Here is a 14319-nt window from a genome sequence, read left to right on the forward strand (position 1 = left end):
AATCTATAATGTCTATAGTGTCCTGCTAACTTGTATTTAGCTGTCCAGGTTCCCCTGGGGAGTACATGATGGATCTTTTCTGCATTGACTGGAGTCCAGGGAAAGACGATTCTGCAGTACATACTGTATCTGTTCCTCTCCCATCATCCCCCTCCATCTAGTTCAGTGCAATCAAACTGAGATCAGGCAAAAACTGTTCTTAAATTGGGTTCTAGTCTAGTAGTGACTACCCGCCAGAAATAATAGTGGAGTTAAGTCCACTGACCAGTGGCAAAATAGCAAGGTTTAGTAAACTGTCCATTCTAGTCACTTTTGCCCGTTCCACAGCTTTTTTTAATAGTTCCCTTCTTGCCAGGGACGAATTTAGTCCTCACTCACACAGTCAGACACCAGTTGGGTTTCAATAACACCATACTCTATAGCTCAATGGTTGTCTATAGTAAGAGAGGCAACTGCTGTTAACTGATGCAATAGTCTCAGGTGACTGACAGCCAACATGGCTGATTTGATGTTGCGTTCCAAGATACTTCTGCGGGCAGTGTACTTTAAATGATGAGACAAAACCTGAGCTGGAGGTGTCTGGTTGTGTACAATGGTGGACTGGAGCTTTCTGTATTTGGATCATTGGGGGCTCAGTGGGACCCCAGGCTGGATTTAGCCTCTCACAAGCAAGAGGAGATCCGTGGTGGGTAGCTGTGCCAGCTGCATGAAGTGTAGCTCCAAGTTCCACTGGCAGGTGTGCTCAAAGACATTCCTCAAGGGCCTAGTTTGGCAGCGTTAAGAGCGACCTTGAAACGCGATGAGGAACAATAAACTATAAATCAACATCAAAAAAGAGGCAGTGCAGTGAAAGAAAGAGATGGGGGTGAAAAGGAAGGCGAAAACACAACGACACCTGTCATTCTGTGTTTGTTTTATGGACGTCAGTGGGCAGGTGGGTCGCAGCTTTTCTCTGGTTTCGCATTTGACGGACTCAGCAGAATGGGATTTCCTCTGGAGCCACTGACCTTCAGGCTAGGGGAGTGGAAGGAGTGTTAGACAGGCCAACAGGAGAGGGTAGGAGGGGATTGACTAGGGGAGTGGAAGGAGTGTTAGACAGGCCAACAGGAGAGGGTAGGAGGGGATTGACTAGGGGAGTGGAAGGAGTGTTAGACAGGCCAACAGGAGAAGGTAGGAGGGGATTGACTAGGGGAGTGGAAGGAGTGTTAGACAGGCCAACAGGAGAAGGTAGGAGAGGATTGACTAGGGGAGTGGAAGGAGTGTTAGACAGGCCAACAGGAGAAGGTAGAAGGGGATTGACTAGGGGAGTGGAAGGAGTGTTAGACAGGCCAACAGGAGAGGGTAGGAGGGGATTGACTAGTTTCTGACACTCCTTTTACCTCAGTCATCATAGAGCTGAGATATGGTTGAATACCTCAGTCATCATAGAGCTGAGATATGGTTGAATACCTCAGTCATCATAGAGCTGAGATATGGTTGAATACCTCAGTCATCATAGAGCTGAGATATGGTTGAATACCTCAGTCATCATAGAGCTGAGATATGGTTGAATACCTCAGTCATCTTAGAGCTGAGATACAGTATGGTGGAATACCTAAGTCACTGAATAGCTGAGACTTGGTGGAATACCACTGTTATCTCTGAAAGTAAACCTGACATATGGTTGAATACTTCTGTGATCTCTTAGAGTAACACTGACATTTGGTGGAGTACCTCTGTCATCTCTGAGAGTAACATTGACATTTGGTGTAATACCTCTGTCATCTCTGAAAGTAACACTGACATATGGTTGAATATCACGGTCATCTCTTAGAGGATAATTGACATTTGGTGGAATACCTCTGTCATCTCCAAGATAAACACTGGCATTTGGCAGAATACCTCTGTCATCTCTGAGAGTTATGCTGACATATGATTGAATACCTCTGTCATCTTTAAGAGAAACACTGAGACATGAGACATTAGAGTCTTTTAGAACCAATTTAGACAAATGGGTTGACAGAAGAATGAAAAATAGTGGCTGTCTACTCGGGATGTGCATTGGACCATATTACGAATAGTATGTGTTGTTATTCGAATAGTATTCGGTAAACCGAAATACATGATTTTAAAAACTACCGATACCACAAGAGGGATACGACATAACGCCCTAAGGACAGTGTATCGTTCTCATGTACATTGGATTAATGACCGTTCGTGTGACAAAAAAGCGATTGCGTGTATGGAGGAAGCCATGTGGTTGACATGCAAAACTACAGAACTAGAAGACAATATTAATCAACACACAACATTGAGATAATTAGATGGAAGAGTCTAGAGAAGCTAGTTAGCTAAGCTAGCCAGATATATGCAATTTGCTTAACTCGCCGTTTTCTGCACTCCCAACAGCCTTTCGATTCCACAGCTGAACTTTACATACCGTTTTGTGGCCCAAATATTTTTTCTGGGGATAACATTAATTCAGTAAATATATTCCACGTTCCCTTGAATTAGTTGCCTTTCATCCTCTAGCTAACTGTAGGCCAAGAAGTATATATTGCGTCATTCTGACTGACTTGGCCCGACCACCCTAAAAACGCTTTGATTAAGGAATGTAAACAACAAACACGTGAGAAGGAGCGCATGTTATAAAAACGACTTAAACGTTATACTTTTTAAATGTCATGGTATATCGTCACATGTAAACATTTTAGATTGTAAAAATAAGATTAAACTCTATTAATTTCAACCCAAAAAATACATATACGTAAAACAAAATTGGGGTTAATTGAATACATACGCAAATATTCGAATACTAAATAAATGTTGGGTATTTTAATACTCGACTATCCGTGCCTTTCCCTACTGTCTACCATGATGTATATCACCAGCATATAGTACAAAAATAACATAATTCTAAAATATATACACAAATGAAAATAATCCAAATGATATATGTAGATTTTTGTCTGACATTTTTACACATTACTTAGTTTTTTACACAAAAAACTGCAGAGCAAAGACTTATAACTTCCTACGCTGTAGAGGATGTATAGAAAGTGTTCTGGGTAGGATAGCAGGGAGAGTGATAAATTCCATCCCAAAAGAAGTGTCTAAAAAGCTGCCATGCTTTATGAAATGCACTCATGAGCAACACTAAGTGAAATGCATTAAAGAGGTTGTGATTTGCCACAGAGGCCATTAATAAGGAAAAATACACGCGTGGCTAATTTATTGACATTCATTACCAGGGAGCCAGTGCTCCTGGCGTGGCATTCACACACACACACACACACACACACACACACACACACACACACACACACACACCCACACACACACACACACACACACACACACACACACACACAGTCAGTCAAACGCACACTCACACACGTACGCAGAAAAGGGTTGGGCTGATCTTCGCCTGAGTCTCAACAGGGATATGAGTGATACACCCTGCGCTTCAAGCAGTTAAAAGTGTCATTATAATCGATAGGCAGCCCAAAAGACCAACTGGCCACTGGCCAAATTACAGATTACACATAGGATCCTCTTATTAAAAAAAACTTTCAACATTTTCATTATACTACAGTTAATTTTGATGATTCCTTAGAGGTCCATCACTGGTGTACAGAAGTTGTAGACCATTTTCAGAACAGGTGGAAAACTTGCTGACGAAAGTCAAAAGTAAATCAGATTCGTTTTCTCTCTCTCTCTGTCCCCACCACCACCCATTTAGCAGACCAGTAACTGACCTTGCCTCTATAACTCAACAAATGAGATAACCTAACAGTGAGATAATATGGGCAATATTATTCTACCTTCACTATGATATATAGGCCAAATTCAATTTTGGAAAATACTTTCTTGGAATTCATGGATCTTCAAATTATTTTTTCAATATTATCATTTATACATGCACAATGACATTCTCACACCAAACACAAGTAAAACCAATACATAAGATGATACTATACTTGCACACACCTACAAATACAAACTCTTGCTGTCTCTTTCTGTCTCTGACACACAAACACACACATCATTCTACATTTCAGCTGCTGAAGCAGATTTGTTCAAAGCTGGGCAAGCGGTGGCCGGACCAAACTGCTGACAGTTGTTGAGATAGCATCACCTCCCTCTCCTGTCCCATCCTGTGTCCCGGCCCCCAGAACCCCATCACCCTGCCCCACACACTCTACGGCATGGGGACGCAGCCATTGTGTCATTACACAACTATGTCACTCTCATGACCCTCCATGTCTGACAGGTCTGGAGGCTTTGATGGTTCAGTACTGTTGGCCATCTCTATTTCCCGGTGTTGAGTTAGTGTTCAGGGCTCAGTGGAGAAAAATAACCTCAACGTGTGCTTCTATGCAGTTGACTACAAAACAGTTGGTTTATTCAAGAACGTGTGCACTGCGCGGTATGTAGGTGATCATGTGTTGAATATAACAGACAGGTTGGCGGGGCGGAACACAGACAGAGAAATTGAGACAATCGGCCAGACCACTTTTAACGATAAGGGATGTCAGTGATGACCAGGGCCTTCCGATATTCTTGCGACATCGTGCTGACTAATTTTTTGTCACAGAGCACCCTGCATTTGTTCAATAGACTCAAGTTGTGGTTGCGAAGAATCTTTCACTCGGTGTCCATCGGAAAATGTTTTGCAAGTCTTCGCTGTGTGATCGTGCCACGGAGCCAATCCGGGACTACTGGCACTGACACCAGAGTAGAGTATTTTAGTGTGGCATTGACACATGTTCCCGAGGTCACCGGTCCCTCCATGTGGATGAGCTGCGAAGGGCTGATGGAGGGTTTAAAAGCGTCACTCAGCTGTTTCCTGCGGCTCAGGGCTGGGGGCTTACTGCCAGGGGGGTCGGGGGTTACAGGGTATAAGGGAAGGCAAGAGAACGCAGGAGGGACGGAGGAGAGGTAGGGGGATCAGAGACCAAAATACCCTGCAGATTCTACTTTCAGGGAGGACCCACCAGGCGATAACACGTGAAGCTGTGAGTCTGGCCCAGAAAAAGATCTATGACCACCATTCATTATACCTCTGAAACTGCAGTCGGCATTAAGAGCATGGGAAAATTGTGTTTTTGAAACATTCCTTGTAGTGACAATAAAATGATAAAAAAAAAATAATCCTGCAATTCCCATAGAGGCGTGTGTATCCAAGGCCAGCGATCAATGATAAAAAATGATTTATGGCGGTGAAATATGACACTTCACATTAGATGGATTGTTAACACTTGAAATGTAGCTACAACCACTTAGCCTAGTTCATGTGCTGTTTACACAATCAGCCTAATTCCTGTATTCTTTGCACTGCTTGTTTTATTCACATCAAACCTTTAGAGCTTTGATTTGACTCCCTGGTACCCTTTCTGTTAGCAGTATATTTTTCTATGAAGGTTTAGGTACTCTGTACAGGGAAGAGACTCAAGCAATATAACTCATCGTTCAGTTTTGGTAAGCTCCTGATCAAGTCAATTATCATCATGAAATCATCATTTGACATTTTGAGGTGCGTTTGTAAAAAATTATAAATAACTGTTGCCAGTCTCATACTGACTATACCTCTTGATAACATGAAAAAACACAAGCAAGCTGTATGTTGGGTAATATTTCAGAGTAAGGTGTTTTCCCATTTGTGTCCAGGATGTAACTAGGAAGTTGGTTGACATTTTGCTAGCCGCATGCTTGAACGCCGTTGTGATGTCAGCGCGTTCATATCAACATTACTCCTTGGCCAGAGTGTCCAGCGCGGACTCTGAACAGTCTAAGAATACCACACAGAATTGATGAATGGACAATGTGACAATGGTCTTTATTTAGAAACGTAGGACCGAGTCCTTAACATGCGGCTTGATAATGCAATTGTGTGTTGAACTCTTTTACAGTATTATTTTAAAGATGGATGTTCTATTGTATTACAGTGTCACGTACTGTCACAATCCTTGTCATATTCACAGGTCCAGCAGAAGCACAAATCTGAATCAACACATTCTGACTGAATAAACTCACATTCACAGTGATCCCCAACGGGGAACACTGAAGTATTCATCTCCTCTCCTGCAGAGAGCAGCTTTCAGATCAGTTTACAATACTCCACAGTCCTTCTCATGAGCAAGTGGTGCATTGCAAACATCTATCAGTATTCTGTGTGCTCCTCATATTGAAAATGTTGATAAAATGACATTCTCATCTCTCCCAATAGGACATTGAGGATGCTCACCCCCTGCTCAGCCCATCAAACTAATTTTCTCTCCAGCACGTCCCATTTATTCTGATGGCATGTGTCCCGGCCAAGGAAATGTGGCACGGAAATAATTGAAAAAACTGAAGCAAAACTTAAGCATGGACAAATAATAACAATAAAAACGACACAGGCATTTTTTCCCCCGGGAGAAATGTCAGTGAGTTTTCACCTTTCCTGTTAGAAGATAAGCAAAGTGACAGCAGTGGAAGAGGTGGTATCACAGGGCGTACAGAAGCACCACAGGAAATCCCATCCTGAGAAGACAGGTCCTAAGCCTCAGAGGACTTCACTATGCAGTAGCTGTGAAAAAGTTGTCTGTCTGACACACACATCTTCTCTAGTGGGACTTGTGACAGACAGACTGCTGGGGGAAAATCCCTTTGCCTCATTTCTCCCCATTACCCAGTAGGCCCTGCAGGACCGTGCACAGACCTTTTGAGAGGCATGTGCTGAGACTGAAAAAATGGGCGGAGTTGTCGGCTCACACGGACGGACAATGTGTCGGAGTGCGTGACGCATGACAAAGACGGATGACATATACCCGTGGGAGTGCGTGACACCGGTCACGAAGATGGACGGGCACATGCCAACTGGAAAGAACACTATATAACAAACGGGTACGTGCTCTGCACAGGTTGAGCCTTATCTGTGCATGAGGCCCTGGGAGACTGGAGGAAACACTGGGATGGAGTTCTGTGAATGATACAGTATATGGGAAGGAGGTCTGTGAAGAACATAGTATATGGGAAGGAGGTCTGTGTAGTGGTGGTAAAGGCACCTGGTTTTGTCAAAAGTTTCATTGTAAAAAGGGGTTGAGAATCCTGAATCCCGATTGGCTGAAAAGGTTTATGCGATTGTATACCACAGGTATGACATAATTTAACGTTTTACTCTTGGAATTGAGTTGGTATACGGTTTATAATGGCAATCACAGACATCTAAGTGCTGTACCAAGGAACTCTGTACTACGTGATACCTGAGAACAGCTACCAGCCTTGATAAATTGTTCATACAAAATAAAACTGTGCATTTTTATTTTTAAAAACAAAAACATTTGCCTTGACTAAATTATTGGCACCCTTTTGGAGATTTCTAAATACTTTGGTAAAGAGTAAGTGGTCCTCGTTTAATGGGTTATTAATTTCACCTGTGGTTACTTGCAGGTGCCTACAGGGTATATCATTTCCACTCAACAGGGTTTGAAATGGAAAATATAACATTCTGCTCCCTCTACCACTGTGAAGATAATGAAGACCAAAGAACTGTCTGAGGATGTCAGCAACAAAATGTTTGTTAATGTTGTTGGGGCAGCTTTGTTGACTCTTGTACTGGGGCACTTGAATGTATTATAGGCATCATGAAATCATCTTGTTATCAAGGTGTTTTGGAGCACAATGTTATCAAGGTGTTTTGGAGCAAAACATAGTACAGTAGTATACTATGCAGAAACTGGTCTAAACTGGTCTTCCAGCAGGACAACGAGCCCCAACCCACATGGAAATGCACTCAGGAATTACTAAAAAAGAAATGCTGGACTATTCTGGAGTAGCCAGCAATGAGTTCAGACCTTAATCCTATAGATAACCATTGGCCTTAGCTAAAAACCAACAGCTAGTCAAAGGCACCTCTAAAAGATCACAGAACTCAAGTGATTTTCAGCTGAAGAGTGGAAAAGTGGCCAGTAGAGAAGTGCAAAAAGTTTGCTGATGGTTACAAGAACCAATAAACTGCATTTATCTTTACCAAAGGATGTGCCACCAAATGGGTTTAGGGTATCAATAATGATTTCATGTCATTATTTGTCTTTTCTCAATAACAATAATAATATATATTTTTTTTAATCAGTAAGACAAATCACAAATTTTGCATTTGAAAAATCCAGATCATAATGTGTGGTAACCAAACGGTTGTTAATTTTCTAATTAATATTTATGAAATGGGAAATTGTATCTGGTTTGTGAGACTTAGAATCCTGAATCCTGACTGCCTGAAAAGATATATGTGATTGTATACCATGAGCATGGAAAATTGTACAGGCATAAGGTATAAATGTTTGGATTCAGTCGTCTACCATTGTAGATGGCTAACTAAATTAGGAATAGTCACATCAGCTTTTAAACAGAGAGAAAACACATCTGGGAGGAGACAATGCTTATTGTTTACCGGCTGGCAGATGTCTCTGCCAGCAACATAATTCATTAACCTTAATCATCAGATATAGGTTCCATGACAAATCCATCAATTAGTCAAGGCTGATCCATTGATAGGAAATAAGATAATTCTCTACCTCTACATTCCTGGGTAATGAACCAGTCAAGACTGAAAACAGTAAGTTAAACATTTTTAAGCAACTACTGCAACAACATATTGAGCTGACTTTTACAGAGGGATCCATGGAAGACGTTTATAGGGGCTAATATAACACTAAGTACTAATACATAGTCAATAAAAAAGTAAGTTCTTAACCCTGGGAAACATGAACCCTGGTTGGTCACGGAGACAGTGGTCTCCTCATCATCCACCAATCAAGTTGGTCTTTTTTGGGTGTTTTTAGGATAACTTTTTGTCCACTTGAAGATGCTGTCTGCCATTGTTGCCACGTCATGCACATGCCGATTTGTGCTTTTGTCATCTAAACTAGGAATTTCATGGCTAAATGAGGTACAATAGGGATTTCAAGTCTTTATTACATATATATGAACAATTATATAATATATAATTAACAACATATAAAAGATCGGACACACTCGTTCAAGTGAATGGCTCATATTTGTACACAGTTCCAACACAGTTTCAACACCATCGTCAAGTTCGCAGATGACACCATGGTGGTAGGCCTGATCAGTGACAATGAAGAGTCAGCCTACAGAGAGGCTGACTCGACAAAAAATCAAAGAGCTCATTGTGGATTACAGGAAGTCTAAAGGCTGCAGTCACACCCCAGTTCTCATCGATGGCACTAAGGTGTAGCGTGTGCCTATCTTCAAATTCCTGGGTGTCCACATCTCCGAGGACCTCTCTTGGTCACTCAACACCTTAGCCCTGGTCAAAAAGGCACTGCAGCGCCTGTACTTTTTGAGGAGCCTGATCAAAGATCCTTGTGAACTTCTGCTGCTGCACAATCGAGGGCATTCTGACTAACTGCGCCACAGTTTGGTTTAGCGGTTGCTCCGTAGCCGACCAGAAGGCCCTGCAACGGGTGGTGAAAACCACCTAGCACATTACTGGTGCTCAGTTCCCAGCCATCGTAGACCTCCAGCGCAAGCATTGTCTGCTCAGAGCGCGCATCATCATCAGGAACCCTTCACATCCATGCCACAAACTGCTGCTATCTCTGCATCCAGGTTGCACATGCCACTTTACTCCTTCAATTTGCCTTGATTGCACATCTATAATGCCATTTAGAATTGGCACTGGTACCTGCATAACTATTTATCCCACTTGTAACATACACTATACTCAATATTTGTAAATTGTCTGCCCTTATCTATTTGCCTTCATTGCACATCTATACATCTCATACATGTTCTGCCCTCTTTTATTTGCACTCCTGGTTAGATGCTAACTCCGTTACATTGTACTGTACTTGTACTTGTTCAATGACAAAAAAGTTGAATCCAATCTAATCTAATACTTACTGAGAAAACACTAAGTATAATTTTAGACTGTAGAAAATTGTGGCTTTGAGCATTATGTAAACCTATGAAAGAAAACAAAGGAGCAGATCACATAATTTCATGTAGAAATAGCTTGAGATGCTATAATGTCCTATAGTGACATATATCTAATTGGTGTTAAATGCAGGATAGCATTCAATGAGACTTTTACACAGCGTATCAGGTACACCATTGTTCTCCAAACCTGTTTCTTATTGACTATCTAATTATTTAGAATCAGGTATTCAAGATTAGGATTACAGTGAAAACATACACAATTGTCGCTCTCCAGGAGCAGGGTTGGGGAAAACCAAAGTATCCCATAATGGGCGTAGCTAACTTTTCTATGTTTTGGACAGAATGCTGTTAGTTAGTCAGAAGGCTTCGTAAGACTATTCTGTATTTTTCGCACCTAGAGGGAGACCGATTGAGATAGTGAGTATGTGATAGAGATCAATAGCCCCCACCCTTGACCTACCACTGGCCCAGACCCTCCTGCCTATGGTAACTCAAATCAGTCTCTCCGACATGGAGGTACTCAGGAGAATTGTATTTACTTAACCCTTATTTTACCAGGCAAGTTGACTGAGAACAACATTCTCATTTACTGCAACGATCTAAGGAGCAACTGAGGGAAGGAATCGGAAGGATAAATGACTCCGTTGGAAGCAGGGGATGATAAATGGTATGCTGTTGAACCGACTGGAAAAATAGTCAGGATCCCAGGGTTGAAGCAGCGACTCTTCTGATTACTGCCTTGTGATCTATAATAATAATAATAATGCATTATATTTATATAGTGCTTTTCAATACCCAAAGATGCTTTACAAATAGGACATGGAACACAAACAAACCCAAAAAAATACCATGAGAAAACAATGAAAATTGAGAGAATGGGATTGGGCATGGCTAAGGGTTGACGATTTTGAAAAGTCTTGAGGCGTTGCTGGAAGATGGGGATAGTCTCAGAGTCACGGGTGGGTTTTTGCGGAGTGTGTACCAGAGCCTAGGAGCAACCCTTGAGAATGCCCTGTCACCAAAGCCTTTGAGCTTGGACTTGGGGATTACGAGGTGGCTTGCAGTAGTGGAATGGAGTGTGTGTGTAGGTTGATATGGAAGCAGAAGGTCGGAGACGTAGGCAGGGGCGGTATGGTTTAGGGCTTTTTATGTTAGTAAGAGGATCTCGTAGTCAATGCGTTCGGAGATAGGAAGCCAGTGTAACTCACAGAGGATAAGGGTGATATGCTGCTGGGACTTGGTGTGAGTGAGTACTCTGGCTGCAGAGTTTTGAACCATTTGGAGCTTATGGAGGGTTGTCGATTTGATGCCGGAGAGTAGGGAGTTGCAGTAGTCAAGATGCGAGGTTATGAATGCATGTATTAGGATTTCAGCAGCAGGACGGGAGAGGGAGGGTCTGAGTTTGGCAATATTGCGGAGATGGAAGAATGAAGATTTTACAGATTTTACAGACTGTTTAATGTGCGATCAAAGTGGGTGGGAGATACAGAAACAACGGTGTTATCAATGCTGAGAGTGAAAGTGACAGTTTTGGTGAGGGTGGATTTGGTTCCAATGAGTAAGAGTTCTGTTTTGTCAATGTTTAGTTTGAGGAGGTTTTCCTTCATCTGATTCAATATGGGTCTGAGATGGGTTGGTGAGAGATTTGGTGGCTAAATATATGTGTATCATCAGCACAGCAGTGGAAATTAAGATTGAAGTGACAGAGGATTTGACCAAGGGGAAGGATGTACATGATGAAGAGTAAGGGACCAGGTACTGAGCCCTGGGGGACACCTTGAGTGACTGTGGCTGAGTCTGAGTTTAGGCCTTTGAGTGAAATGTAACGGGTTCGGTTAGTGAGATAGGAGTTCAGCCTGGAGAGTGCAGCTCCCTCAACACCCAGCCCCTCGAGCCTGGTGAGCAGAATCTGGTGGTTAACGGTGAAAAAGGCAGCACTCAGGGCGATGAGAGTCAGGCTGTTGAAGGAACCAGCCTCAGCAGAGGGGAGAAGGTCGTTGACATCTTTGAGGAGTGCAGTTTCTGTGCTATGGATTGGCTGGAAACCAGACTGAAGAGGCTCAAAGATTGTTTCAGTCTTTATTCACTAGAGACATCCTGTCCGAAAGACAGCACACTTTAAAGGGCAATGTCCCCAATCACAGCACTGGGGCACTGAAGTATTTTTAGACCAGAAGACCTCTCCAAAAAGGATTAAATGACATTTTTACATAGTCAAACAAAACATTTTGGTCACTAAACATTTTGTAAAAAAAAAACTAGACTAAAGAGATCAACCAGTTTTTGTCCAATAGAAATTCTGAATACCTAATATTTTGCAACGGAAACATTATTTGGCAGAATTAACACAGTCCTGGTTTCCTCTCCTTGGCTTAACTTATAAGGCAAGCCAGCATTTGGGATGTAGTGTGACCCTTAGCTTTGTCCAGCAAGTTGGCCATTCATTTTAACATTAATATATTTATAATTTGGACTTTTGCATTCTGTTTACACAAATTGATTTATACTGTAGCATGAATTTTTTTTAGGATCATATGTGCTACAAAATGTTTTTTTTCCAGGGTCTTGCATATTCTGCCAGTAGAAAAAGTAAGCAAATATGAGAAAGTTTACTTTATGGTGTAGAATTGACTACAAGGGCAGAACATTGGAACTGCTGATGTGCCTGGGAACAACATGCAGCAAAATGTAAGTTCTTGCTAGTATTCAGTTAAAGTAGTTATGAAGCAAACCTAAAAGGGGTCTGTTATAGCGGGAGCAAAACATAAGCTTCAAAGTTCATGAAAGAATAACCAGAGAAAATTGATATTACTATATAATGCACTATGAAGGAAACGGCATTGAATATAACATTTGAGGAGATTGCTGCATCCATTCCCCAAGGGTAGAGTAGCAAAACATACCTGCTGACAATTTATGATTGGTGGACATTGCAGCATTCATTTCTTAAAGATTCTTTAGGGATGATATTGTATCTTGCACCTGTCTCTGTAGACTCTAATTATAATATTACAGTACATTGGTTTTTAGTGCCACCTATCAGTTTTGAATGGTCATGGCTGTTATTTGGGACTGGATGTGTAAGATTTTAGAATTATTTGAAACAGTCCTCCTTGAAAACCAATGCTTGTGTATCATGGCCAGAGCAGTGCTTCTTAACCATGGTTGGCCTATGAAACGATGTGGTCTCTTGTAGTGCTGTTGGTTGACTGTCGTGGTGTACATCAGTGTAGTGGGTTGGATTCCCACAAGGGGATCCAGTCAGAAGAAGTATGAACATGTATTACCTCAACATGGTAAGTTAGTTTGGATAAGAGTCTCTGATAAATAGCTTCACTATCACTTTGGATAGTTCAAAATATATTCTGTAAAGTAAACGTGGTGCTTTTATAATGTACATTTTTAAGTAAATCTGGCTTTGATAATGACCTCCGCATGTTACTTTAGCCAAGGTAGAAAACAGCCCAGTGAGAATGCACAAACAGCTAGTGTACACCACCACTGTTTCAGGGCCTGGAGACCAGACTTCCCCACCTGCCAATACAAAGACAGCTAAAGAAAGACACAAAAACACGATGCACAGAAACACAAAAATGCAAACAGACACACACACAGGAGGGATACAGGCAGAGCAGGGAAGCAGAGGGCATGTGGAGGAAATGGAGGCAGCCTGGTACTGCTAGCAGCCAGTTGAAGGGGCCAAGCCTCAGCAACAACCTGCCACCGACAATGTCAGCGTAAGGTTAGATAACACAAAGTAACAAGATGAAAGTACAAGAGTACAAGATGGCGTCTTTTAACGCGGATGTCCCGCCTCTGGCTCATAGCCAGCTCTGCTGTCTTTGAGTTTTATGTTTCTATAGATTTGTATTTATGTTTCTATTGTATCACATTACTTCCTTAGAATGCTCCCTGTATCATACAACACAGTTGAGAAATTCTAGACATCAGACTAACAGTCGGTCGCAATAATTTTGACAAATTAATCTTCCCCATTTCTTTAGGATCAACCAGCATTTTACATTCTAAGGTTACATCTCTGGATCTTTTTTTTTTTTTTTTTTTTTACAAATTAAGAACGAGGATCTCTTTAGGTTAATTTTAAGGATTGTGACGATGATTTGACAAAATTGTGTCCTTAATGATTATGAAGTCATTGTGTGAATAGATACTGTTCGGGTACTCAAAACAATTTGCTTCCCCAACCTAGAATTCCCTATAGTCAAATGTAGGGCCTATTCCTGAGAATCTTCAGTTGGACGTTTATTTCACAAATTTTAACAGAGAAATTAAGGACAGATGGGACATCAAAATATCAATAATAAATTATTGTTATATTTCAGAATGTGTTGTAGGATAGCTTATTTATTGATGTCTCTATGGGGAACGTCATGA

The sequence above is a fragment of the Esox lucius genome, chromosome 12 (assembly GCF_011004845.1).
Source record: "Esox lucius isolate fEsoLuc1 chromosome 12, fEsoLuc1.pri, whole genome shotgun sequence".
Taxonomy (NCBI): Eukaryota; Metazoa; Chordata; class Actinopteri; order Esociformes; family Esocidae; genus Esox; species Esox lucius.